This window comes from Ictalurus punctatus, chromosome 5 (genome assembly GCF_001660625.3).
Source record: "Ictalurus punctatus breed USDA103 chromosome 5, Coco_2.0, whole genome shotgun sequence".
NCBI classification, from domain to species: domain Eukaryota; kingdom Metazoa; phylum Chordata; class Actinopteri; order Siluriformes; family Ictaluridae; genus Ictalurus; species Ictalurus punctatus.
In genome coordinates, this window is record NC_030420.2 from 2,711,155 (window position 1) to 2,734,559 (window position 23,405).

Sequence of the window (23,405 nt, forward strand, 5' to 3'; positions counted from 1 at the left end):
TCACAGTAGGAGCCATGGAAACTGAGAGAGAGAGAGCGAGTCCACGCAGAGAACTACAAAGTCAGGCGCCTGCGAGAAAAATAACTCCGATTAGACGCATCCCTGTAGGAGAGGAGAAACGGGAGCGACAGGAAGTGAGTGGCACAGACGGAGATGTGGGAGAGGTTGAGAAGAAACGCAGAGCACATCAATGAGAGCTGGAAACTATGGAGTGCCTTCATTGTACACCGCTTAATGAATAATATTCGAGACGTCCTTCTATCTGAATACTTCAGCGCACCAGACTAGACTACAGTACAATCTGCATACTTATGTCTGGAGCAGGTTTGAAAGATCAAGACATCAGCGAGACCCGATGTTTCCTTGCTCCTGCTCTCCATCCATCATTAGTTGTGCCCAACTTGCATTGGCTCTCGTGAGAAGGCTTTTAAAAGCTCGAGTAGAACCTCAAATCCACACCTGGCATGTGATACCCTTCTTCCTGAGAGATCGCGAAAGTGTGTCAGTTGTCATGCGAGATTAAAAAGCGCTCCTCGCCGTGCTTCGAGTGAGAAGCCGAAGCTTGTACTGGTGACTGTTTCCCATAAATCATTTCCTCTAGGATAAAACATTTCTTTGAAGCCGTATTTTCTCGATTTCTGCCAGAAGTGGATTTATTCTGCAAAATATAGCCTACAGTTTTGCAAAGAAAAGCATCCGATGCCCGTATATTATTTGGAAATGTACATATTACAAACATAGAAGTCCCTTTTTAGTGTGAGGTTTAACACCTTGTACGGTGTGAGGGTGGAAAGTTGGACACAGCAGCTGTTCCTAATAATAAGCAGCGCAAGAAATTCTTACGGTTAAGCCTATTACTCATATTCTGATTACCACGTGTTCTACTCCTTCTGCACGTTGGCACACGATAATAAAAAAATGTCAATGTTAACCTTTGCAATAATTGCTTAAAAGACAGGCGGCTAAAGACTTATTAGTTAAGAATGACTAGGCATAAAAGCGCTGTCACATTAACTGAAAGGAACTGACATATAATTGATGCCTAGTAAAAAGGAGTCCTGCAAGGAGACTGTTACTCTTTGATTTCAGTCGAGTTCTGTGAAATTGTTTAAAAATCATAAAAAGCGAATGTTTATATAGGAATACGAGGCCGAGTAGTTAAAAAATAATAATAATACATATAACATGCCGTTTTTGTGAAGAAGAAAAAAGCAGACAATTCTTTCTGCAGAACAATTGCAGCAGGTTTTGGAAAGCTAGGGGGAAAAGAATCAGATGCCGTTCCAGACAGGACTCGTCAATAGTAATAGATTCAAAATGACAGCATTTTTCAAAAAGATAAAAAAAAAAGATGGCTCTATTTTTGACACACTATGACACACTGACACCAAGAAAGGGACCTGTAATGGGGATGCGTGTTAACCGTTGACATGGTGAAGCTTTCTGGGTGGAAACATTTCATTTTGCATTTATGGAAGGATCTCCAGTGTCGGTGCTTTGGTGCTTCGTGACGATCAGATGTAAAGCTGTAACGTTAAGTTTTCAGGACAGAAGGCTTTGACAAGCTTTTGAGAAGCTGTGTATTAACGCTGCAATCGTATAAATCTTGCAACTTGCGATCTGGGGGGGTGGGGGGTGGGGGGGGGGGGGGGTAATGAAACTCCCCGTGGTTCTCTGCTGGAAATTTGTTGCCTTGTATTGGTGGCATGTTACGTCTAGTGGATACTATTATGGACCAATAATGCTAATGTTAATGGTTTTAATGGTTATCTGATGGTTTGTAATGGTATTTGAAATGGGAAAACATTAGAATTTCTATGATGGTTTCTATTGTTTGTTTTTTTTAAAATTATTATTATTATTATTATTATTATTTTTAGCAGGGCGTCCTCAACCCCAAGATTCAGCAAATGGCATTTAATCAACATGGCTACATCAACAGTAAACAAAGTAGCACTTCTTATTTTAAATGAGTTATGCTGTATAAGTATTTGCTTTAGATCCATCAACATACAGACAAACATGGAGGCATTTGTGTTTTTCCCCACTACTTTGTAGCTTCAATGCACAGAGGTGGAAAATGATATCATTCCAAGTTTCGACTTCCCACTGCCGAGGAAAGTCGGACGCTGGATAACGTCAAGAAAGTGGGGAAAAACACCCTGTGTTCCACCCCAGCTGAAAAACCCCCCAATAGAAACCATCGCAGAAATTCTAATAATTTCCACTACAAATACCATTACAAACCATCAGCTAAACATTAAAACCATTACCAAATGGTTTACATTACGTAATAGGACATATTAAGGACGTAGGTCCTTAATGGTATCCACTAGACATAATATGCCGCCTATAGAATGTACGAAATTACCAGTAGAGACCCACAGGGACCATTACAGCTTCTGTTAAAACCAGTACAATTACTGTTATAACCATTAAAATTCTATGAGGGTTTCTAGTGGTTTTCCCCCCCATCAGGGACAACATTAACATAACTATAAACACATAAATAGTACAGTGTGTTGTTCTTAAATTAATAAAACATTGTAATATTCGGCAAATTGTTGTTTAAGAGAAATAAATCCTCTTCAGGATGTGCTGTTATTGGAAAACAAACGACTGTATTTGATTGTTTTCCTATAACAGCACATATGCAAGTGTTTATTCCTTATATAAGCTAACAAACCACAAAAGGACGTGTAATAATTCCCAGGGAAACAACAACAACAACAACAACAACAACAACAACAACAACACAATTCTCTCCTTTTTAATCATCTGTGCCATTTGGTACTTTTAAAACAAATGTCTAGTGGAGTTTTGCTCCCTATGGCTTTCCACAAACGAAGCTCTCGACTGAATGTCAGGTGCTGGACGACTTAATTCCCCACTTTTAGCCGAGTCGGAATAAGAGATAACATCCACACTGCTGAGGTAAGGTATATCAACTTTTCTCTAATGATTTTAGAACTTAAATTGGTAAAATATCAAAGTTTTGCTAGATAATTCTTGTATTATATTATAACCAAACAGTTAGCTAACGTGTCTGCTATAACACCTGCTTGGCTAGGTTGCTAGATTAGCCAAGAAGGTTGAGCACTTTTGTTTTATGGCTGACTTTTGAAATAAAAATAAAATAAAATTAGTCGCTATTTATCCACTCACTAGAAACAATGTTATTGATTTTTTTTTTTTATGTTAACATTTCCCGCCTAGCTCTTTCAGGTAACGGTCTCTATTAGCACCTAGCTAACTTTACAAACTTTTCCAGACAGCTTTTGTTCACTAAAATGACACTTTTCGGCGTTTTAAAAGCCGTTGCATTCGTTCCGTTATAGTGTTAAGGTCTTTATAATGTGGAAATATTAATATTTTACTATTTGTAGAAGCAATAAAGGAATGCTCAAAGAGAATCGGGTTAAGTATAAAGCAGTATTATTGGGTGATCACGTGAGCGCCGCCATTTTGTAGCGCCGCCATTTTGTGGATTAAATTACTATGCGCTATTAGTGCTAGTGTCTATCATGCGCTCATGCTAATAAATGATCTTTTTTTTTATATAGTAACATCTAATACACATAATCTAAGCCTAATAATAAACAGATTACAAAGCGTGTTGTTATTGAACAAAGAAATGTGTATTATTAATTGTCAATTTAACATTTATGGAAGGAGTCTCCAGTGTCAGCGCTTTATAACCGACGGCGCTCCGACATCGGAAAGTCTTCAGGACAGTGGAGTTTGTGCTTTGCTGTAATTCTCTGTGCGTATTTTTACGTATTAATTTTAAGAAAGACGGGGTGTGGGGGAAGAGAGGATGGTGAGGGAATGTCTTTATAATATTGTAAGTTTTATAACAGGAACTCACCGGTCCCTCCAGGCGCGTGCAATTTTTCAAAATGACCACATTTGGTCCGAGACGCGTCATGTGACGTCATCACAATGCTCATTCGGCCAGGGATTCACGTACGTCGTACAGCTAAAAGGTCTCGTTTACCAACAAACCTCACAAAAACCCAGACAAACTCCGCAAGTTGCAAAATCGAGAAAATTTTGGACGGATTAAAAAGGACTGCTGGAAATTTGCTGTGGTTCTAAAAGGAATAAAATACTCGGGGGCGTGTTGTTATTAAAAAAAAAAATAAAAAAGTGATGTGATTACGCAGAATTACTGTTATCACTCTGAAGTTGATTATTTTCCTGTAGCGGCCTGCCCTGAAGTGTTTCATTCCTTTTATACTACAGCATGTATTCGCTTATTAAATTGTCTATCAATCATCGAATTGATACTTTTATATCGTTACGTTTAACGTCGTGAAACGTCCACGAAACAAGCGAATCAGTTCCAGGTGTGACTCGGATCCTTCACGTGGACCGAGAACACAGACGTTTTCGCAGGACTTGTCGAACAGGTGCTCGCACTGGTACGAACTCGATTATCCGTGTATTGAAAACTCCGTTTCCGTTTCCGTAATGTATTGATGCATTTCTACACTGTCTGTGTTGTAGGTTTATCCCTTTATGGAGCAGTAGCGAGGAAGAAGCACAGTGTATGTAGAGATTTTTCTCTTCACATAACGCTCAGTTGCGCTTTTCTTCTAAACGTTAAAATCATGTTACTGATTAAACCCCCGTCTGCTTCTTGTTTAACGCAAATCAGATTACTCGGAGCACTTACAGGTTTTAGCGGAAATGCCTCGCTGTTTCCGAGCTGCATTTGATTAGCAATACACCGTAACATGTGGTCCATTAACCCCCCAGCTGTGTGTGTGTGTGTGTGGTTTATTTATTTATTTATTTTTTAAAATTTTTATTAAAATTTTTTATGTGGCAAATTTGAGGAGCTGATTTGCATTTTCGGTGTAATACAGCAATCAGATTTCAATCTGGCTAACCATCACTTTCCGAGCTTTATTTAACTTGAAATGTTAATTAGGAAATCCAAATTCTCAGCAGTATTTGCGATTGCATTTCCGCTATGACGGCGCATAATCAGAGACCTCATTACGATCCCGTAGCGAAACGCGTATTTGCATTTGTATTTGTTGTTTGTATGAAGTCTTGTTTAATTTCATTTTCAGCATCTTAATTGGTAAGATTTGGCCATGTGGAAAAAAAAGAAAAAAAAAGAATAATAGCCGGAGCATTTCCATCTCCATTACCATTTCCTGTTGAGCTTTCTCCACAAGCTCCACAAACAAAATGTCTGTGCAATCCTGTCAGCGTTTTTGTTTCCTTTGGAGAACTCTCTTGCCACACTAAAAAAAAAAAATATATATATATATATATGCAGGTAAGAATCGTTGGGATGTTTGAGAGCTCGTTAACGAGGACGCGTCACTCGAAACTCGTACAGCCCAGCACAGCACAGCACAGCACAGCGCGGAGCTGATTATTTCATCCAGAGTGTTTTTATTCCTGTTATACCACAGCAGTTTGCCTACAATTGTTGCGGAAGTTCTGCGAAACATGTTCGCTCCAAGGTCCGACACCGGAGACTCTCTCTTCCTATAAATGCTAAATTAACATCTTACAGAAAACGTCAGTCGGTACGCTTACACGGACGACGATAATCCGATACGAACCCGATTAAGACGATAGTCTGATTAAGAAACCAGCATGTAAACAGAGATTATCGAGGACCTTAATCCGATTAAAGTCACACTCGGAGTAAACACGAAGGGAATCAAGACGCGTGGAGTATTTCCTGTTTTAGTCGCGTCATCGACGTGTATTACAGACACGTGCACACCTGTGTTTCTACGCGAAGCGCCTGCCGTACAAGTTAACGTGAACGAGCTGTTACTATACGGTCCTTGCAGGATTTCGCGGTCGCAGAGATGAACTCAAAATCCAGCAAACTCGCCGATATTCGCAGGAGCTTTCAGCTTTTTAAAATTCCGTTCCGCCAAAGCCCTCGTCGACCCACGCGCGTCGAACACGTGTACAGCGAGAAGGTTTCCCGATCAGTCTGATTTGAGAGTTCAGCGGCGCTGTAGGATAAACGAGTATATAAGAAAGTACCGTATGTGTTCTCAGGGGCGGGATGTTCGACAATGACACACGGTTTGTGATTATTAATTAGGATTAAAGAAGATGCACCGTGAATGTGTGTGTGTTTGTGTTTGTGTGAGAGGGAGCGCGCGCGACAGACCGCGAGCCTGCTGGGTCTCGTTATGTTATCAGTTTGACATTGGTGTGTTCACGCTGCTGTTGAACTTAATCCTTCCGTCGGTCATTAGAGCTCATTTACACAGCGACGTCGTTAACTACTCGGCGCTGATTGATTCCGATGCAGCGGCCATATGACTAAATTAAATCTATTAATTGCAGACTGTTGTGAACAGCTTATTGCAGAGGTCAGATGTTAATTAACTTATGATAAATCGAGTGAAGCCGTTGACGGGAGGCATCTGGATACAGCAGTGTTCTGTGTGCGTGTTAGATTTATGTACTTGGAAGTGGTGTGTGAAATTAATTGAAATGTCTCTACATGCATATATATATATATATATGTGTGTGTGTGTGTGTGTGTGTGTGTGTGAGAGAGAGAGAGAGTGTACACTCTGCCATTATGTATGAGTATCTGTGATTATGCTGCGGTTTGTGAACTTAATTGAAAGGTCTATTAAGCCACATGAGCGAAAGAGTGGAAGTGTGTGTGCGTGTGTATACACATGTACGTACGGGCATGCATTTACCTCTCTGTGGACACCATGGTGATATGAACACATACCATTTTTGACCACACGCAGCCTTGTTTTAAAACCGAAAGCTAAAATATTTTTGTCTGAGCGCTGAGGTTAGTTTTGTGTCGAAACGTCCAAACTAAAAGAGAAACGTTTCATAAACAGATTGTCTCGGTGTTCCCGTGAATACGTTTGTTAAATCCCGGTCACTCGTAAACGACCAAGTACGGTCATGGCACCGGTGATTCACTTTTAGCCCCACCTACAACTCTCCATAAAAGGTAAAGCTCATAGAAAGGCCGACGAGGATAAAACGACAACTAAACGGTGAAAGAGCGCCACCCGAACACAGTGTTTGACGAATGTTCCAGTGATACAGCTCAGCTCACACACACACACACTTCCTCATATTAAAGGCCGCTATTACTTTTGTCCTAATGCACTGGCTCGGCTTATTCGTCTTAATTTATGGATTTGCTTCGGATCTTTTTGTATTTATTAATATGACACGATTGAATTCGACGTGTAAATCCGTGCGCGGAGTTCACAGTAAGTGATTTACAGCATCGTCTTTATTTAAATGTGTATTGTTGAACAGGTTGCCATCATAATTCTCCAATACCGTCTTGGAGAAAAAAAAAAAAAAAAAAAAGCCCGACCGTGTTTATCTCAGGCCCTGCGATAATATTTATTTACAAGCGAGCCTGAACGAACGGGCTAAAACCATGATGTATTATTCCTCATAAACTCTGCTGCAAAACAAGGCCAGAAATCTCAAGTAAGTACACTGAAATACTAAAATAACGCATAATCGGAGTAATTAGCCGTCAGCGGTGCCGTGCGCGTCTGCGTTTTCTCAGATAACGTGACCGTTTAGTGACACGTCCAGGGCTGTAAACTTTAACGATAACAGCAGTACATGCGTATCAGATTACATCGTTTCATTACAGCGTTGTATTCGGAGGCGAGTTTCCCCTGCTGTGTGTATGGTGTGCGTGGGAATGGGTTTTAATCATGTATATGGGTTTTACACGGTGGAGATATGATTATACAGTGATGAGGAACGCTAAAATTAACATTATACCGTAGCGGTGCAGGGTGATGATGATGATGATGATGATGATGCCAAACCAGAAAATTTTCATGACAAATAAAATCTTCAGAATATGTCTACTTCCTTTCTTCAGTGTGAGGAAGGCCTGTCGCCATAACTACTACTTGTGTTGGACGATATATCGTCCCAGAAATAATTGCGATTAGCGATATTGTCATTTTAAGACCATATTATGCCACTGATATTATGATCGCATAATAATGCAAGTACACGCTTTCAAAGAGTGTGTTTTAGTGTGTTATGGAAAGAGCGTATACGCAGCGTGACTTACCGTCGTTCTACCTAGTGAGGTCGGCAGAAACGATCAAGGTCATGTGCACATCGTTCGATTAGTCATAACATGATTATCGTGACGGGAGTTGGTTCTTAACCGAGTCAGGAGAAAACCTACTCACGTTCCTTCTGAAGTTCAGTGACGAGTACGTACGAAGATCCAGACATAACGTGCCGGCGAATGTTCATACGACACGCCGCGTTATTCACTCACGACGTTAACATGGACCTGGACTGCAGGTTGGAAAAGTGAGCCGTATGTAACCTCAGATCCCCGTTCTTCTGCTGTTGTAGCCCCGCCCCCCTCAAGGTCGTGCGTTCCGAGATGCTTTTACGTTTAGCACGATTGTAAAGCGTGGCCGTTCAAGTAAAGTTAGCGCATGAAATCATTCTCCTCTGAGCTTTCTCATCAGCGAGGTGTTTTTGCATCCTGATAACTGGCAGCTCCAGGCGACTTGGGAACATTGCATATAATCGTGTGAAATAATTCTCACACACACACACACACACACATAAATATTAGATACTACGTGTGTGTTGGGTGTAAATGTGACAATTCCAAACAGATTGAGTCTCAGTGTGTAGGATATTGAGTCATGGCTATTGTGTCCGTCAGTTCCAGTGAAGGAGGCGTGGCTACGGTTTCTGCTGATTCAGAGCAACGTTTAAACCAAGAGCAACACTTAAAGATTGTCTTAATCACTATTCAGATGGGATTCGGTTCACAGGCTGACACGGAGCACGCAGCTCTGCCGTTTCCAGGTGCAGGCAGGGCTTTACACGGCCGCGTAGTGGATTTATTAATAACAGCTTCTTTTAGCTAAACAGCACCATTTTCAAAGATGCTTCCTAAAAATACAGGCCACCCGGGACATGTGTAAAACAGGGCTAAGAAGGATTAGATGTGCAAAAGCCGTTTGTGTCTGCTGGGTAATGTGTCATCTTTGGGTTAAGTGTGTGTGTGGGAAATGAGAAGAAGGAAATGAGTTTGTGTGTTGAGGCATTAATGTCACTTACATAAAAAGCACTGGAAAGATAATTATACAAACATCATTTGCTACAGAAGGAGGAAGGATGGGGTGGGGGGTCATTGAGGTTATGATTGAGTTAGGTGGGGACGGGTGGGTTGGGGGTTCGCTTCCTGCCTCCACGCTGCGTATATGGAGTTTGCATGTTCTCCTCGCCCCGTGCTTCAGGGGTTTCCTCCCGGTACTTCGGTTTCGTACCCCAATCCAAAGACCCCAGTTCCCTGGGGGGATAGGCTCCAGGATTCCCGTGACTCTGTGTAGGGTAAGCAGTACAGAAAATGGATGGATGGATTATGAGTGCATTTCATTTCAAGCCGTTATTTTCCTTTCTTGTGAGTTTATGTTAATGAGTACGCCTCAGCCTGTGATTAAATCAGATTCCTTCAATCAGCATTCTCAAATAAATAAGCATTCCCTCTGATTGTCTTTATGTGAACATACAGGTCTGAAAATATACCCATGCTGCAGCGTGAAATCGTTGCAAGGGTCAAAACCGCCGACGTGAGCGAGACTACTCATTAATCAGTATCTGTTTTACAGCAGTGTGTTTTAGCTCCCGATGAAACCGAGAGCGAGTCACAGCTCTGACCTCCTCCTCACTAGCCATTCCATGGAAGATCTGCGTTCAAATAAAATCCTTCTAGTAAAGTCTGTACGCCCCGTAGCCAACGCTACCAGGCAGTTATTTTCAGACATGCAACACCAGGCTCGTATCTGCTTAAACGGGAAGAGACCCGTATACCAAAAAACGGATCAAGAGGATGACCTTTCACACAGCGGCGCAACAGAAAAGCGTTCGTCCTGTCGTCGAGAGCAGAACTGGCTGTGCTGTCTGGGTGGGAGGGGCTTACTCGTGTTCTTCTGTCAATCACAGTGACACTAGCCAATCTGTGAGCTTATGTATGAGGAAGAGGGCGGATAGCGAGTTCCACCGGATGTGTTACACTGCCCTGTGAGGCCGCGTGAGTTTTTTTATGATCATTGCGGCCCAAAATGCTTGATTTTGCTGCGGCTTTTTTCAAAATTTGCGATGCAGCTTGCTGATTTTTAAAAAAAAATTTCCCCCCCGGAAAGCTACTTGAATTGGTGAAACTTTCGCAGCGATGTTTGTTCATAAATGAGATCTTTTTAGATGTACTCGTATTTGACGCACCTGAATCGAAGAGGGCTTTGGCCGAATGGCGTCCTGATAACGTCACATGACGTGTCTTGACCCAAATCTGCGGAAAGTCTGTGGTGGATTTTTAAAAAATTGCGAGCTCCTCCGCATATTGCAGAGTTTGCTCGACTTTGCTTTAATTACCGCATTCGCGAAATCCCGGAGGGATCGAATGAACGAACATTTCAGCGAACGCACTCTTACAAAATGCTGATAGCCATTTCTAGTTACACTCAATCGAGTTACCGTTCTTTTAACTCTTTGAGTGTTTTTTCTAGGAACGGAGAGTCAGAGATTTGCAAGACTGAACGCCAAACATTTTTCACCGCAGGAGTCAGCTGTAGGGCTTACAGCGTTTCCGTCAGTTAAGAACGTCTGACTGGATGGTCGAGATGAAATGCTGCCACCTTGCAAGTCATTCCGCTGTGTTCTGTGCCAAAATAAAACTCGGAATTGATAGCTCAATATGAAGAAGTACGGAAAACCAGGATACAAGTGCACAAAGGCTTTCAATGATGTTTCAATTATTGACAAAAGTATCAAACACGATACTACTAAGAATGCAAGAAGCAAGGACGCACACTGACCAAGAACGTAAATCTGAAGTGTATACATGGCAAAACAAGACACTAAGCTTGGGACAATTGACGATAGTATAAGGACTCGCTGATGGAGGCTACATCCGAATATCCGCACTACCCTACGATACAGTAGGCGAAATGTGGTACGCATGTCCGAATTCACGGTATTCATAAGACAGTAGTCGAGAAATTCCCGGGATGACCTACTGACTCCTCCGAGATTCTGCAGTATGGAAGCGACAGACACTGCGCTATACCGTAAGGCTACGGGACTGGCGCGGAAGAGCTGTCCGAATCCAAAACGGCGGAAGGGAGCGTGTCGGCTCTGTTTAAGTTGTAGGTCACGTGACCGTGCCAACATGGCGAATGTAGCATGTCCGGATTGTATTCGCGCTACACACTCGTACTGATCAGTACGTACTGAATCGGCGGCCGAGCAGTGGGTACTGAATCGGATGCGGTAGGTACCGTCACAGTACCTGATTTCGAACACTATCGTGATGCCTATCAAGAACAATACAAGAATCCAATAAGTATCTCTGCACACGTGTAGCTTATAATATCACTTGGCTAATAAACTGTTATGGGTGTTTACAGTCCTGACTTCAGTTTTGCGAGAATTTCAAAAAAGCAACGCAGAACTAATGGAGTTCCTTTTGCTGCGTCTATTCACATTATCCTTGATTTGGAGATTTAATGATGGATGTAATGTAATCAGTAGCTGACTGTTAATTTTAAAAACGCATTCATAATCATGCTATGCTGCGGGTCCCTTTGTTTGCTCTCAGCATATCAATCTGTCTGTGGTTTCATTGCATACTGAAATCCAAGACAACTCAAGACTCACCAGCCCTGTCGTTTACTGTTGTTTTTTTTCTTTCTTCTGTTTTCTCCCCAAATTAATATAACCTCTAGTAATATAAAGTATAAATTCCAAGAAGTTATTGATCGTTGGTGTTTGATAGGGATGTTCACGTATGTGTGCGTATATTCTGTATGCGTCACCATACTGGTCCAGTTTTAATTTTAATTTGTGCAGCTTCTTTCAGTTGTTGTTTGTTTCGGAGGGGTTTCTTCATTCGGTCTCTTCTTCAGGAGGTGAAATGCTGCTCAACTTGGTCAGGGTGTGGTGATTGACTTGGCCAGTCGAAAACCTTCCACTCCCCCTGTGTTGGCAGTGCTTTTTTTTTTTATGTCGTCGTCTTGCCGCATGATGAAGTTCCTCCCAGTTCGACTGGGTGCATTTCTCTGTAAACTGTAAGACGGATTCAGTTTCTGTAGACTTCTGAATTCGTTCTGCTGTTCCTATCGCGAGTTACATCAATCGTGAATAAGGATTAGTGAGCCTGTTCCAGAAGCAGCCATCCGAGCCCAGGCCATGACGCTACCTCCGCCATGCTTGACTGATGAACCTGTATGCTTTGGATCATGAGCAAGCAGACGCTTTCTTTTGCCTTTTCATCACTTTGTTAGAGGTTAATCTTGGGTCCAGAGTTTTTGTGGCTCGTCTCTGTATTTCTTTGCAAATTCCAATCTGGCTTTCCGATTCTTACGGCTGACGAGTGGTTTGCGTCTTGTGGTATGGCCTTTCCGAAATGCCTCCAGAAACATTTCCAAAAGTGGGAGTTAACAATTTGTTTTTATACAGATCAACTGGAAGACCATCTGGTCCTGGCCTTTTTCCTGACTTTGTGTTGTCAGTGGCGTGCCCTTTCTCTTTCTTTGTTCATTTCCATCCCCAGGTCTTCTTTATGTTCATCTGGGAAATGAGGTATAGGTAGTTCATCTACAAACCTATTTCAATTTTGCAAATTAACCTCATTTCTTGTATCATATAATTCTTTATAGTAGACTCTAAAGGCATCATTACTTCCTATAGGATCCACGACAACCTTCCCATTGGTTATAACAGTTGTGATTGATGTTTTGACCTCCAATTGTTTAATCCGCCATGCTAATAATTTACCCGATTTATCTCCTTGATAAGGATGATTGCGTTAGTCTCATAGGACTGGAAGCGGCTCTGAAAGCAAACAGCTTATCATATTCATCCCTCGAAATCAGTAACTCGCGTTCCATTTGTGGGTCACTTTTCTCATTAACTTTTCCCTGAAGAGTCTTTATTTCGAGTTCCAACTGTACTCTCTCCTCACGTGCCTTTTTTTTAAATTTATTTATCTTGAGCCTGCATAACTACTACTATGTCTTCTGAGGAAAACTTTAAATGCTTCCCACTTTGTAGACGCAGAAGTTTGTGCAGTATTCATTTGAAAGGACTGCTCTCACAAGTCCTTCATCTCGTAACCATTTATGCTGAAAACGCCATCTAGCTGGGTCTTTCTGGCAGTTTTTTTTTATCCAGATATTCTGTACAGCATGTCACGTGATCCGAGATCGCGATAATAGCGTAGAAACGGTTATGAATTTTGGACCGTAATTCTGGAATAATAATAATAATAATAATAATAATAATAATAATAAAAAACTAAAGTAGAGCTGCAACAACTAATCTATAATAATCGATTATGAAAATCGTTGTCAACGAATCTCATTACGGATTAGTCGGTCCGCACGGCACGGGGTACGCTTACTCATTACGGTACTTCTCTTCCGAAAACGCGTGTCGGAGAGGAAATACTACAGTCGTGTCCCAAATGACGCCCTGTACACTTACACTATGCACTGTGTACTCCACCGTCTAGTGTATGTGTTTTAGAAAGGTAACATCATCTCAAAAGGAACACGAGCCATTTTTTTTATAAATCAAATAATAATAATAAAATATAAGCCGCTTCCTAGTCGACGGCGCACGACGTCATACTCGCGTAACGTGACGCCGTTAGCTTTAGCAGATACCCAGCGTCACCGACAATAACTTTCTTCACTTTACTGTCTGTCAATGTCACCTTTTATAAAAAGTAATGCATAAATACTATTACATAATATAAACTTCGATTAATCGGGAAAAATAATCGGCCGACTAATCGATTATGAAAATAATGGTTGGTTGCCGCCCTAAATTCGAGAATAGGTCTTGAATATGTTTGTGTATTCGCCTCGAGGTACGGCGCTTCAAATCTAATCGGCCTAGCTTTTTATTTTATTTATTTAAAAAAAGAAAGTACAGCGTGTTGCATTTCTGCTCATGAGAGCGAATACAGTCGCACAGTTTGGCCTAAACATCTGCTAGCTCAGGTGTGTAATAGATCACGGTGCAGCATTTCTCTTTAATTCGTTCAGCTGCAGGGAAATGGCCTCCACCGCCGCAGGACGAGCGAGGACACAGGTTGTGGGCGAAAAGGATTTTCCACCGTTCGGATCTGCTGGGAATTCGGGGGAGTTTAATTAACGGTCGAAAGTTGTTCTAAGCCCTGCATTTGCATTGCGGTGTAATAAACACAGCGGTAAGTGACAGTTTGAAGATGAGCTCAGATTAGTCGCTGAGCACACGAGATCACTGGGTCGCTTGCATAACAACAATGTACCGATCCACACGCAGATCAGAGTCTGCAGCGATGGAGAATAATACCCAGAGAGCACTTAAAAATATCAACGCTAATGCTACGTCTAATCGGCGGGGGTAACAGGCAGCACTTTTTAAACAGCGTTAACATTCCTAACATCGAGGATTAGTTTTTCTAATTCGATTAAGCTTGAAGGCCCAATGCGTGCGCCTTTATTCGTTCATTTATCTTCAGTAAGCGCTTTGTCCCGGTCTCAGGGTCACGCCGGATCCGGCATCTGTCCCAGAAACCGTCGGTGGTGAGAAAAGAGGAACAGAGGTGTGATGAAAATGTCTTCACTCCACCCAGTGAGCCGAATCTGATGTATTGGACCTGAGGAGACGATATAATAACGATGATAATAACACAGAAGGGAAACTGTAATACCGTGACACGGCTCTGAAACGTGATCGTCTGGGATCGTGTGTAAGGAACGAAGCACGCGTGGAGCATGCCGTTATCGGAAAATAACCGACGTGATACCGCGCCGACGTTGATTATTTTCCAGTAGCGCGTTCTGAAACGTTTTATTCCACTCATACCACACTGATTTTACAATTTTTTTTTATTTATTAATGAACGACACGTCATACTTTTTATCCGTTTACAGTTACGCTTACCGCTGTGGAACGTCCAAGTTCGTTCCTGTTATCACTTAGACGCCGTAAACACTCGTTTCCTTCACCAGTCTCTGTTTGTTTGTTTTTTTTCCCCTCTCTTGTAGGTAATAAGACCAAAAAAAAAACACTCTACAGTACGTCGTCAAGAAACCTGGGAAGTGCCGAAGAAAAAGAAAAGAAGTGCACTAGAGACTTCTCCTGACAGAACGCTTCACCAGGTAATCAACGAGCCCGCACGCTTTTCTTTTTCTTTTTCTTGTCATTCTTTTAATCCGTTAATTATTAGTCTTAGACGCTCATGGAGAGTGTATAGCATTATGAACGCTATACAAGTCCCTGAAACGGAGCTGTTGCTATTAATCAGTGGTTTGAAATACTCGAAACCGTCACAGCTGCTGTTCTGGAACATCAGTCAACATCAATCTGATCTTACCCATCAGATTGGAGAATCGTAGTACGAGACGAGACTAACGAAGCGAATACATCCAGACCGTCCACCCGTCTTTGCTAATTTCTCAGTGAAATGTTTCCACCGTCGTTTTTTTTTTTTTTTTTTCTTCTTCTCTTTTATTGGTGCCATTTTTCAAACAGAGCTCCTCATCACGTGGATGGTCGGAGACCATTAGCAGATCGACGGAGCCTCTGCGGAAGACGTTCGGAGATATTAAGGAGCGCGTTTGAAAGACGAAGGCGGTGAACTAATGTGCGGAACGTTATTACAACCAATTAGGCTCGTAAGTGCATGGGGTTCACGAGGAACGCTCGTAAAAAACCACGATTCTCGACACTCGCTGACACCAGAGTAATAACCGCGACATTTTTATATGTTTCAGAATCACCGCAGCGGTGCCGTTTGTCATGTATATGAATATCCGTCTCGCTGTTCCAGTTGAGACTACTGTATTTGAGCGATGTTGCCGTTTTCTCACGGGGTTTCCTTCTGGAAAGAGAAAGAGGAGGATCATGGAGCAGCTGATGAGCGCATCAGTCAGGATATTAATTAAACTGGGATACCAGTTTAAATAAAAACGGCTCTGTCATTCTTTGTCCTTTTCACGTCTGACCTCTTAGAGCTTCTGTTTGTGCTTTTGTGTGCTGTAGGCTTTGGTTTGGTGACCGCAAGTTGTTTAAAGGGTATGACTGATAACATTGATCTGAATCTCGGATCACGCTGGAAGATCGGAGAAGAGCGCACATGTTCTCGGCCTGACTGATCCTCACGAGTGCAGACGTGTAGATAAAACAAGGATGACGAGGATATTTAACGTCTTAGGGTTCAAGGGTGGTCTCGCAATACACACCATGTGAGACTTTTTTATCGAGATATATATATCACGCGTTAGGACCGATTTAAGCTGCTTTCACACTTGCCTTCCAGAGCACACTTCTTGCTCACTCGAGGTGCACGCTGTAACCGTGACAACGCACTTACAAGTCCTAGGTAGTATCTGGTAAGTCTTGCTTTCTTCTTGTTCGGATTAGATTCATCGTCAGCAACGCAGACGAAGGTTGTTACTCTGGTGACTGACGTTTTCGGAGATGTGGCACACCCAGAACCGGATCTTAACCCCGGACAGCGCATGTACACGCACTGCGTCCATCGATCGAGGTGTTTTTAACCAGAAACAATGTGTTTATGGCTTCACATCCGGCGTATTCACATTCAGATCTCGCTGCTTGCTTCTCCTTCTCCTTCTTCTTCTTCATTCTTCAATCAAGGACTCGTTTTTGTTCCTGAAGGAGAAACGATTCGCCACCGTGGAAGAAATCCAGAAAAAAATTCAGGAGGCTGTAGACATGATGACAAAAGATGAGTGCGGGAAATGTCCCGGAATGGAAGAAACGCCTGGGACAAAGCGTATCGCTTCACAAGGAGAGTGCAGGTTAAAGGAGGAGTGCTCTTTTATAACACTAGCTCTGGGATTCTTTGGGTCCCCCCTCGTAAATCTCCTCATATTACCTTGCTAAGATGTCCACCGTGCTTGTTTTTCTTGTTCAGCTGCCTAACTTGTAACCCGATTTGCTCAGGGGGTAAAACTTTCTCGACACCACCTGGAGCCTTTCTAAAAAAAAAAAAAAAAAACGTTTTTTTTTTTTTTTTTTTTGTTCCCCCCTCCTCCAAATTCAGAAGTTGCACTGTGACCAAAAAAAAATTGCTGATGGCAAATTTTTATTTAAAAAGCACCTACAGGACAGTACATTCCTTCCACCTGACACTTTTATCGGATTTCATGGGAACCCGAGCCGGTGTTAAAGCGGCCGTACAGCGTACGCACAGCAGTCCCAGTACGAACAAGCTTCTGTGTGTTACAGCACACGAACACTAACTATGCTCATATTCCTTGTTTTCTCACACGTGATGGACTCCGTAGAACACGGCAGCGTTTCCCTGCTGTTCGAGCTGAGAAAATGCTCAAATATGCAACACGGTGAGACTAAAGGGCTGCTTTTAAACCAGAGCGTCTGTTGCATCACAATCAAAGCTTACTGCACAGGAAAAAAAACAACAAACATTTAAAACGGTCCCGCTGCCATCTGTTGTGTATGCTCTTCCCGATCGATACTCTTGAATAGACAACATTCCTACCATCTGGCAAAAGTACAAGCGTTTTTTTTTTCTTCTTCTTCTTTGTTTTTTTTTTTCTTCTTCCAATCACGCAGCTTGATTTTAATCCGCGTCACATGGAAATGTGAAGTGTGTGTTGGCGTATCTCGGTCTAATCACATTTTACCCACATCAGACAACACAAGTACAGAGAGAGAGAGAGAGAGAGAGAGAGAAGAGATGAAATGGAGAGAAAGAGACTGAAAAACGAACAAGAAGTGTGTCTACTTCAGTTACTGCTTACAAAATTGTATAAGGGATCTCGCAGTGTGGGGAGAAATGAAATGGATGTGCTTTTTCTCTCGCCAGAAATATCTGATCTGTGCTGAAGCTACGAGGGTAACGTAGCTAACAAATAAGGTAAATAATGTAATGTAGCCAGCAGTTTAAAACTTTGCAAGCTAAAAGGTAACGGAAATACGTTTTAGCGGGTGGTCTGGGGTTCTTTTCGGGTTACTTACTGCTTCAGGTCTGGTGATGTTAGGGAAAGGGTTGTGTTCAGCAGAGGAGAAGGAATGCCTTCGTGATCTATAAAACCAGATGTTCATAAGACTGGAGCACTGTAGTTAGCTCAGCTGCGAAAAACGTTCATTCACTCTGACCACCTTATACAAGATCGGCTCCTTGTTTCCTTGCGCTGGGAGACCCCAAATAAATTTCTAGTCCATCGCCTTAACCACTCGGCCATCGCCGCGATTGTTTTACTGTACAGTGACATGCCGTGCATCCAAAAACACTATTATTTCCCGAGTGGATCAAAGGAAAAAGCTAGCAAAAAAGTAAATAACCACTGTATGAGCCTAATCGTTTTGCGGACCTGCATGCACAGAAGTGACGTTTGGAAGGAGTTCTTACACGTGAAAGTAAATGAGTCCTCTCTCTAAAACGAGCCCAGAACCGGTCCCGGGTGAGGCTCCCGAGTATTCAGGTCAAGCCTGAAAGCCAAGAATCTGAATCTGAGGCGAGAGTGGAGCATCGACTCTAGTCAGTTGAAGAAAAGCATCACCCGGGCCACCTTTTTCCAATCTTTGGCCGTCCGGTTTGGGTGAGTCTGTGCCCTTGATAGCCTCCCGTCCTTGTCCGACGGGTGTGAAACAGGATGTGGTCTTCTGCTGCTGTAGCTCATCCGCATCAGGGTTTGATGTGCATTCGGAGATGCTTTTCTGCTCACTACGGTTGTAACGAGTGGTTATTTGAGTTACCGTAACCTTCCCGTGAGTGCAGAATAGTCTGGGTGTTTTTCGTTTTACACACCGTTCTGTGTAAACTCTACAGGGTGTCCCAAAAGTCTCCCTACGTTGGGGGGGGACTGTTTGCCAGCACTACGTCGGTTGTGCCTTCATCAGCGGATGCCCGTGGACCAACTTCTTCTCGGTTGGTCTACAACACTTCTACTCTTTCCTGTTGAAGTCCGTCCCAACCTTGCGACAGCTTCCCGATCCAGCCATGAGAATGATTTCAGTACGTTCTTCTTTTGTCAAAAGTGTTCTTAAAGGCTATCTGGATATAAACCAAGTATAAAAGATCTTTGAAGACATACTGCTAAAAAGTGTTACATTTCCCCTACGTATGGAGACCTTTGGGACACCCTGTAGACCAGCAGTTTCTAAACGACTCAATCCAGCCCTTCTGCCACCACCACAAAGTCACCAGCGTCAGTCTTTTTTTGATGCAAACTTTAACCGATTAACTCTTGACCTTTTGACCCGTCTCTGCACGATGTTATTGGACAATTGCACGAATGAGCAGGTGTACCGCGGGTCCTAATAAAGTGATTGATTTGTGAGTGTATGTTCCACGGCCCGCGTTCCTTTACTCCGTTCATTATTCGTCACATGGCTCCGCTTTGAACCGACGGCTCGACGCTGGCGTGCTCTAAATGCGAGACGGTGTGTTTTCATACGGAATGAAAACGAGAGGAGACGTAGACGCTTCGCTGCACCTGCGAGTGCAGTGTTCAATATTTGTACCTTAATGACAGTCGTGATATACCCGGGGAAACGTGGCGTGTCGAAATATATGAAAGATGAGAGAGACGTTGCAGTTTTTATAATGAGCACTGGTGCATCCCGGTCCAACTTTTTATATCGTACAGATAGAGAGAGGAAAAGAGAAGTCGTGGGAGAGCAACGAGCTGGAAATTATAAATATGTTTCGTGGGAGTGTGGCTCTGGCACGTCGAGTATAACACAATTACTGCGATAGGTAAACATTTAGAATGCTGCTCTATGGACGTAGAGTGGACTGTCACGGTCTGGAGTGAACAGCAAGACTAGAAAATGACATTTTACCACTCAAAGCCTGCAGTTTGACGAGTAAAACAGTGCTCTTCTGTGTTTTATCTTGGAGGACAAACTGTGACCTGAAGTAGAAGTACCGAAGGACGTCGGCACTTAGCACTTTTCCTCCTTTTCTTGCTAACCAAGAAGAGACAAAAATTACCCCATGTTCATACTAGATAAGTCACTTGCAGTTTGTCTCTTGCGGACAGGTAGCCAGAGTGTTAGTCAAACTTCGCAGGTGCTCGAGCCAGTTATCCCAGTTCTGCGCATCATCACGAATGAACTCATGCATCATGTTTTTAAGCGTTTGATTAAATCGTTCCGCCAGCCCATCCGTTTGTGGAGGGTAAACGCTGGGATTTAATCCCCAGCGATTCGTAAGGCCTACACAGTGTCCGTGACGTAAACAACGTGCCCTGATCCGTCAGGATCTTTTTCGGGAACTCGATTCGGGAGTTATTACGGAAGAGGCACTGCTTCCGGGTATCACGTTGCGTAGTATAGTTGCACTAACACGAAGCGATGCCCTCGTGCAGTCCGTCCTGATGGCCCGACGAGTTCCATACCTGTTCTTTCAAAGGGGAGCTCGATTTATGGTAAGGGGCGCAATGGTGCTTTTGGGCTGGCTGGCGGATTCACCAGCTGACATTCACGACATGCCACACACCACCTGCGAACATCGCCGTGAATGCCCAGCCAATAAAAACGAGCCGTTGGACGGTTTAGTGTTTCATCCTGCCCTACATGCCCAGACATGGGATTATAATGAGCCGCCTGGAGTAACATTTCCTAACGACTATTTGGGACCAACAGTTGGGTCGTTTGAGTGTTCTGCATCACTCGATGCCTATCCTTAATAATCAAAAAATATGGGTGGGAAAGCGCAACATTAGGCTGAATTTGCTGACCTGTGCCGATTACTCTCACTCGGTCAAAGGTGTGCCTGAGGGTCTTGTTGTTGCGCGACTGCTCCAAGGGGAAATCCCAGAGGAAATCCCCGCCACAAAGGGAAGAGCGGGGCCCTCGGCACTCTCTGTACCCCCCTGACACGGAGCTGACATCAGTGGGCTCGGCACTGCCTCCACAGCCAATGCTGCACGCATTCCACTCCTTCTCTGCAGGACCCATCCACCAACATGTCTTTCTTCAGTAAGCGGGCGGCCCACTGGGACATGCCTCCGCCGCTCAAACAACTCCAGGAACACTTCCGGATCGGCTGTGGACGGTCCCATCTTCGCAACCGCGATGTACCCGCATGCTGGACCTGGCTCCGGAGCATCTGCCGGTCCTCCTCCTGGGCTTCCATAAGGGCCTGGATGCTCTGCTCCTGCTCTTTACGTAGCTTGAGGAGGGCCTGACGTTGGGTCTGGGTGGAGGCCGGCGAGGGACCGGACGATCTGGGCCAGCGGTGAGGACTCCATGACGACACTCTTCCTCAATTCCCGGGTTTCGGCACCAGTGTAACACTTCACAAGTTCAGGAATAGAATGAGGAAGCTGGAGGCAGGCTTAGAACAATCCAGAAGGCACTTTATTCTCCTACTTTCACTTTTCAGCACTTTTATTTTATACACATGCGCGCACACACATTCGGTGCTGGTTGGCCTTCTCTCTCTCTCTCTCTCTCTCTCTGGCCTCTACAGGGGAGCCCTGAAAACCCAAAGAGGCACTAACAAAGCAACTCTCACTAATTACACTCAGGTGAGAACCATTAAGCGCTACCTGCCGGTTTGACCTGCCGCCCCTTCGCTCCACAGACGCCGCCGCCACAATAATATTTAATAGTGTTTACATCTAGAATATACCGCAAGCACGAATCGCTACAGCAGCACCGTTTCATCTGTAAAGACGGCGTTGTTGAAAACCGATCCTCAACGCAGACCCTGGCGACGTTTTCCATACCGGCTGCTTTACCATGGTCGGGTGTCCACATGTAGCTCACGACGATACGAACGTTTAATATGAGCGTGCGCTTAATGTGTAAACACGCATACACACGCTTTAATTACAGAGCAGAAAGCGTCACTGTTTAAGTAATTTCAGCACTCGCTGTTGTTTCCCCTCCCGCTTTGTGTTCTACATGAAACAACCCGCCTCTCTCTTCACTCAGCAGCACGAGGGTGCCGCTTTTATCTCTGAGCGTTTTCATCTGCCAGCTCCGAGTCATATGGGCTTTTTGTAACCTAGTTATCTGAATTATCACTGGCGCGCGCGCGCACACACTCGCGCAATGTGACCTCGTACAACTCGAGTTCTAAGTCATACGGCGCTTCGCTCTTGCTGTAGGGTGTCAGGAGGGTTAGCCTTGTTTTCACAACGCTCAAAAATCTAAAGGTTTTCAGATTTCCCTCCAAGGCTCAGAAGTGCAAAGAGCCGTTGTTGATCCGAATGAGTATAATCCTTTTTCTGTAATGTTAACCTTTACTGAGGCAATATCTGAGCTTTTTATTTATTTTTTTTTAAAAACATCACGCCTTGTGTTCATATGTGTGAAGATTTTATGTTTTATGCAGCTGGTTTCCGCTGTGTGTGTGTGTGTGTGTGTGTGTGTGTGTGTGTGTGTGTGTGTGTGTGTGTGTGTGTGCGCGCTCAGCTCTCACCTTTCATTTTCCTCAGTGCCCAGACCTAGACTTAAAATAAAACTGTGCGGAATTTATTATTAGCTAAAGCTCGGGAGCTCAAGGCCCGGCGTGTCCCAATTGCTTAAAAGAGCACTAGTTAAAGGAATCGTTTTGGAAAAGGTGGTCAGAATTATACAGCTCATCGAAGGTGATGTATTTAGCAAGATATCTGTTGAGTCCTTTATTTCTGAGTCTTATACAGCTAGCGAGTAAGAAAGCAGATCTGTGACTAGTGACGGGTAACTGAGTTACCATGGTAACGGCAATACCCAATCGAAAATAATTAAATCAAATAAAATTAAAAAATATATATAAAAAAAAAAGCATCACTACTGTTTCGCTCGCTGACGGTTACCACACTTACACGATACGCATCACAATATATATCATCAATATGATGACATGATTTTAGGTGGGTTTTTTTTTTGGGATCTCACCCACTTTCGGGTAAAAAAATAAAAACAACTGTGCACGTCTTCGGAGATTCTTCTGAGCTCAGGCTGTGCCGCTCGAACGACGTATTTAATAGAGAGAGTGAGCCAGCTGTCCCCATCACACGACAGCTACTAACCAGGGAGGATGAAGGCTAACACCTGCTTTCTACAGCACACCTCAGTGCCTCCAGGATTTTGCGATCTAGTAGCACAGACTCCAGCAAACTCTGCAGTATTCGGAGGAGCTTGCCATTTTTAACATTTTTTTATTTTTTTTAAATCACAGCAGATTTTGCGCAGGTTTGGGCCGAGACGCGTCATGCGACCCGGCCCGCTTCGATTCACGCACGTCGAACATGAGCACAGCTGAAAGGTCTCATTTACCAACAAGCATCACTGCGAAAGAGCGCGCGGAACAATTCCGTGCAGTAGTTTTCCGCAAAAATAAAGCGCAAAAAACTCGCAGATTTCGAACAAAGCCGCAACATTCGCAATCA

General features: G+C 43.5%; 1 protein-coding gene across 23 annotated transcripts in view; it reads left to right on the forward strand.

Moving 5' to 3' along the window:
- Positions 1 to 2,823: 2,823 nt before the first annotated feature.
- Positions 2,824 to 23,405, forward strand: part of gpat2 (glycerol-3-phosphate acyltransferase 2, mitochondrial) — a 163,249-nt gene continuing 142,667 nt past the window's right edge. For 20 of the 23 annotated variants that reach the window (XR_008396397.1, XR_008396392.1, XR_008396388.1 and 17 more), the window contains exons 1-2: positions 2,824 to 2,934; positions 15,072 to 15,185. The gene's annotated coding sequence lies outside the window, so the exon portion shown is untranslated. Of the gene's footprint in view, positions 2,935 to 4,509; positions 4,551 to 15,071; positions 15,186 to 23,405 lie in introns of all 23 variants that reach the window. The other 3 variants (XR_008396398.1, XR_008396394.1, XR_008396389.1) reach the window with 2 other exon arrangements.